Genomic DNA, 6,000 nt, shown 5'->3' on the forward strand with positions numbered 1-6,000 from the left:
CTTCCAGCCCCCTTGCTGCTCCCACCCAGCTCTAAGCTTCTCTGGCAGGGGCCTGGCACTCCTCAGTAGGGGTGGGGGTACTGCTCCAGGCTCCCCCTGCTTCTCACCTGCCCTGCCCATGAGCTCCTGAGCCTCACTTGAAGCCCTGGGCTGTGAGCTGTGGCTTGAATCCTCCACAATCCTCCAGTCTCACCTTTCCTCTTCTTACACTTGACCTTGCTTTTCCTCCTGCTCTATTCTCCCATTTTCCTCTGTTTTCCCCCAAGCCAGCACGAGGTAGGGCTCTCTGTGTATGACATTTCATTATAGGTGACTCCAAATGTCAGGAAAAGGGACTCTGTGCCCTTTCTCCTGACATTAGGACCCTGCCCAAAGCCCCCCTCCCCCAGAAAACATACAGGCAATAAACATCCTGTGAGTCCCCTCCAAAGATGAAGAGGATGGCCTGTGTGCTCAAGATGGCAAAGGTGAGAGTCCAGTGTCGGGCTCCACCCAAATACCAGCCCCTCTCCCCAAATCCTCAATCACCAGTGTGCAGGGGGAAAGAATTTCTGAATATTTGACAATACATCTTTGGCCACATTTCTGATCACATGCATTAGTCAACTGCCTAGAAGAAGTAGAATATCAGGGTTAACCCATAGAGGTGCAAACACACACACACACACTCACACACACAGAGCTGTGATTCCTACTGAGAATGTGTCACTTTAGATCTGACATCACTGCTCTTTTGTTTTCATTTTTTCTAACTAGGAAAGAATTAACTGACTTGGATATCCATTTCTCTGACTTGTGTTTCATATATTGATCAGTAGTTTAAACTCCTTTAAGTTCATTTTTTAGAATTTGTGTTGTCTGGAAAGACAGGCTTCACGCTTCCCAAATACTGAGAACAGATTTCTGTTTTTTATTTGCCTATTCTTTTTGTCTTAGATTTTAATGTACAGAAATTTTAAATTTTAAGTAGTTAAATCTATGGGTGCACTTTTGTTTCTTGGTCGTAAGCTTAGAATGTCCATTGCTCAATATAAAATAAGATGAACTTCTCTAATTTCTTAAGGAGGTTTTATTAAATCATTAGATCTGTAGCATATAGTGATGTAAAGTCCATGGACATTACTTCTGATGTAGAAAGTGTGACATTGCCCTTAATTTTGTTGTGTTACTCTCATCTGTCCAACCCCAGTAAGCGACTGATAATTCCCTTCCTCTCAACCTTGTGGTTTATGGTGTTTATGGAAGTTTCACTCCGTAGGCAGGAAAGTGTTAGTCATTTCCGGTGCTGAATTCTCAGGCCGTCTCCAGGCTCTGAGCTGATAGGTGTGGCAGAGCTGAAAGCGCCGGTGCTCTGATTACGTGGTTGGTTCCAGTGGCAGCCGCACCCTCTCCTCCAAGAGCCACCTAGTGAGCATCAACTCAGGAATGCTGGAATTCGTTTTAAGATTAAAAAAATAAAACCCCTCTCACCACAACTGTTCAGGAAACATCAGTGTTTTCAATCTTTGTCCCCAAAACCAGGAGCAGAGAAAAAAAAAAAAAAATAGATGTTTCTTATTATGTCCCAGCCATGAATACCTGGAAGGAGGATCACTGGGGCCATTTCAGAAGCAGCTTACCACCGGCCCCACGTGGGCGCAGGGGAGAGAGGCCTTTGCCTGGAGGATGGACAGGGAGTGTGACTGACAGTGTTTGCCGATGTGAGTCGCTAGACCCTCTCTCTTCTGGTGGTCCCTGAATCAGAGCCTTCGCACTACATATTGGAGTCTGGATGGCCTGTTTGAGGAACCTGTCTCTCTACAATCATTAGATTTCTGCATGAAGATTTAGCATAAACTCCCTGTATAGGATAAAACCATTTTTTTTTCTTTTTTTCTTTTTTTGAGACAAGGTCTCGCTCTGTTGCCCAAGCTGGAGCACAGTGGTGTGACCTCAGCTCACTGCAACCTCTGCCTCCTGGGTTCAAGCGATTCTTCCCCCTCAGCCTCCCAAGTAGCTGAGATTACAAGTACCTGATATCATGCCAAGCTAACTTTTGTATTTTTGTAGAAATGGGGTTTCGCCATGTTGGCCAGGCTGGTCTTGAACTCCTTATCTCAGGTGATTCACCCACCTTGGCCTCCCAAAGCCCTGGGATTACAGGCATGAGCCACCACACGGAGCTGAATTTTCTACAAAAATTCATATCATTGTCAATTGTCCTCCTGTTCTAAGAACCAGAATAGGAGAACAATTTTGCTAAATGGCTCTCAGCCCCCATTGAGACGATATGATGCTTGCTTATTGATACTATTAACATGGTACATTATTTTTGAACACATTCACATTCTCAGAATAAGCTTTTACTTTAGATTTTCTGAAGTACCCTCATCTATATGAATGTCATTAGTCTCCTAAAAGCTGGGGAGGAGGTAGCTGTGTCTTGTTGGAATGGTGGAAATTGCCTAAAAGAAGCAGAAAGAGACTTTATGGGAATGGAGGATATTCTCTGTCTTGATTGCATAATGGTTACATGTGAGTATATAGCTGTCATAGAAGAAGTGAAACACTTGAGAAGTGAACAGCTGAGGTTGTGTGCAATGGCTCACACCTATAATGCCAGCACTTTGGGAGGCTGAGGTGTGCAAATCATTTGAGTCCAGGAGTTCCAGACAAGACTGGGCAACATGATGAAACCCTACCCTGCTAAAAATACAAACATTAGGCTGGGCGCAGTGGCTCACACCTGTAATCCCAGCACTTTGGGAGGCCGAGGCAGGTGGATCATGAGGTCAGAAGATCTAGACCATCCTGGTTAACAGGGTTAAACGCTGTCTCTACTAAAAACACAAAATATTAGCCAGCCATAGTCTGAGCTACTCGGGAGGCTGAGATAGGAGAATCGCATGAACCCAGGAGGCAGAGGTTACAATGAGCGAAGATCGTGCCACTGCACTCCAGCACAGGCGATAGAGCGAGACTCCATCTCAAAAATAATAAATAAAAATAAATTTTAAAAATTAATACAAGAATTAGCCAGGCGTGATAGTATCTCATCCCAGCTACTCAAGGGCTGAGGTGGGAGGTTTGCTTAAGCCCAGGAGACTGAAGTTGCAGTGAGCTGAGATTGCACCACTGTATTCCAGCCAGGGTGACAGAGCAAGCCCGTTTTTTTGGTTTTGTTTTGTTTTTTTAAGTGAACAGTTTACTGCATTAACTTACATCTCAGTGAGCAAACAGGGACAGAGAATCTGTGAGCTCTGCAGGATGGGAGGTTTATGATCATTCCCATGGACACCAAAGAGAAGACCTGGCATGGTCCTGTGGCTGGCTGCTTCTCAGGGTCACTACTGGAATCCACAACTCCTGACTCTGATCAAGGGGCTTCTCCACTGATCTAAAGGCTGAAGGTTCTCAGGTGAAAAGGATGAATGAAAATCAATGAATATCACTTGTTTCTTTATATGTTCTTTAAATGAGACTGTACAAAACATAGCCTCGTATTCTTGGCCCTCTCTCTCTAAGGAGAGTGGTGTGTAGTGCGGCGCACACACATCTTATTGAATCACTTGTGAAGGAAAAATAAATCTTGGGACTATAAAATCACGAAGCCAAAGGGAAAAGTCAAGCTGCGAGCTGTGTCAGGCAAACCTGCCTCCCATTTTATTCCTAAATAACATAGCTACAAAGTATAAAAAGCCACATACCGCCCTCACAATTCCCCCATGAGGCAATTCTTTGTGGGCCTCAAGATCCTTACCCTAAAACAGTTCTGCCGAATTTCATCCCGGCAATGTACCTTGATAGCTGATTTTCACAGGTGCAGGACAGAAAGTCATCCCTCTGCCCACCTGAGACAAATGTTTATCTGATTGCCTTGCCACGCTGTTGTTAATGAAAAACGCAGATTCTCTGAGCCAGACTAAGGTATGAGTGACTATTCCTCTACCTCTACCCTTTTACGTACAAGTTGTGTATTCAGTGAAAGGCTGATCAAAGACCCAGAAGCACGAAAACTTTTGTCTCTTATCTCCCTATGACCTGGAAGCCTCCACTTCCGGTTGTCCCTCGCTTCTGGACAGAACCAATGTACATCTTACACCTATTGATTAATGTCTCATCTCTCCCTAAATATATAAAACAAAGCTGACCCCAACTATTTTGGGCACATGTCCCGAGGATCTCCTGAGGCTGTGTCACAGGCATGTCCTTAACCTTGGGAAAATAAACTTTTAAAACATTTTTATGGGCTGGGCGCAGGTGGCTCAAGCCTGTAATCCCAGCACTTTGGGAGGCCAAGGTGGGCGGATCACGAGGTCAGGAAATCGAGACCATCCTGGCCAAAACGGTGAAATCCCGTCTCTACTAAAATACAAAAAAATTAGCCGGGCATGATGGCATGCACCTATAGTCCCAGCTACTCAGGAGACTGAGGCAGGGGAATCGCTTGAACCTGGGAGGTGGAGGTGACAGTGTGCCAAGATTGTGCCACTGCACTCCAGACTGGCAAGAGAGCAGTCTCAAAAAAAAATCTTAAAATTTATTTCTATATTTATTTTTGAGACAGAGTCTGGCTTTCCTGCCCAGGTTGCAGCGCAGTGGCAGGATCTCTGCCCTCTGTAATCCCCGCCTCCCAGGTTCAAGGGATTCTTGTGCCTCAGCCTCTGGAGTAGCTGGGATTACAGGTGTGCGCCACCACACCCAGCTAATTTGTCTTTTTGGTAGAGACCAAGTTTTGACCAGGTTGGTCTCCAATTCCTGACCTCAAGTGATCCATCGGCCTTGGTCTTCCCAACAGCAGGAATTATAGGCAGGAGCCACTTCGCCTGGTCACAAAATAAACATTCTAATTTAATTAAGACCCGTCTCAGATATTCTGTGTTCACACCCTCACAGTCCCAAGGTCGGGGGGGGGGTTGCTGCCCCTTGGGGTGCGCTTCTGGCTCAGGGCCTGTTTGCCCCCCACCTCCCTCTGTCCCAGCCTCAGGGAATGAGGCTGAGCTGGGTGTAAACAAAGGTCCCCTGCCCCAGGCCCTGTGCTTTCCACAGATGGAGACATGGCCACCCTGGGACCTGCTCCCAGGACAAGCGCAGCCGAGGCAGCCTCCCTCCTCTGAGCTCCTGCCGCAGCCACACTGTCTCCCTCCCTCGGGCTCTCACCCACTTTGCTTTCTGCCTCTGTAGCGTCCATCCAGCCTCCCCGGGTAGGTACTCAGCCCTGTGTGAGGGCTGATTCTCTGATGACCTTGACTTCCCACAGTGCCTTGGGTGCGGGGGAGGCCAGGCAGCATGGGTGGGCTGTCTGTGGATGGGAACCTGGTGGGCGAAGAAACGGCAGGTTCCCCACACAGGGGGCTCTCCGAGTTCCCCCCTTGGGTTCTGGTCCTGATGTGGGATCTTCTGCCCTTTCTGAACTGAGTCCCAACTCACCTGGATGTTTCGGTGGCTTTCTCCACCCGGCTCAGTGGATGTTGTTCCACGGCTTTGCACAGATCCTGCCCTTTAACTCCTGGAACCTGCTCATGAGGCAGCTGAGCCTCACAATGAGATCCTCCTGGCCAGAGCTGATGCAGCTAGCCTAAGGGGATGCCTTGTACGGATGCTAGTGAGATGGGTCAGCAAAACCAGGTGGGGGCCCGCAGTCCACACCCTGCAGGATGCCTTGGAAACACTGTCAGAAAAATGTATTTACAGGTGTAACTATTTTTTAAATTCTGAAGCTAATATATTAGATGTTTTGGTCAGTATATTCATTTGTCTCATTCTTTTTAACAAAAGCATAGTATTTTCTTTCATGTTTGAACTATGGCTCATTTTACTGCTGCCTTCTGTGGATAGTTGCATTTGTTTTTGAATTCTTACACACTGTAGCAAATTACCTTGTAGGAATCATATATCCAGCCGGGCGTGGTGGCTCAAGCCTGTAATCCCAGCACTTTGGGGGGCCGAGGCGGGTGGATCACGAGGTCAAGAGATCGAGACCATCCTGGTCAACACGGTGAAACCCCGTCTCTACTAAAA

This window comes from Cebus imitator, unplaced genomic scaffold (assembly GCF_001604975.1).
Source record: "Cebus imitator isolate Cc_AM_T3 unplaced genomic scaffold, Cebus_imitator-1.0 Scaffold221, whole genome shotgun sequence".
Classification (NCBI taxonomy): domain Eukaryota; kingdom Metazoa; phylum Chordata; class Mammalia; order Primates; family Cebidae; genus Cebus; species Cebus imitator.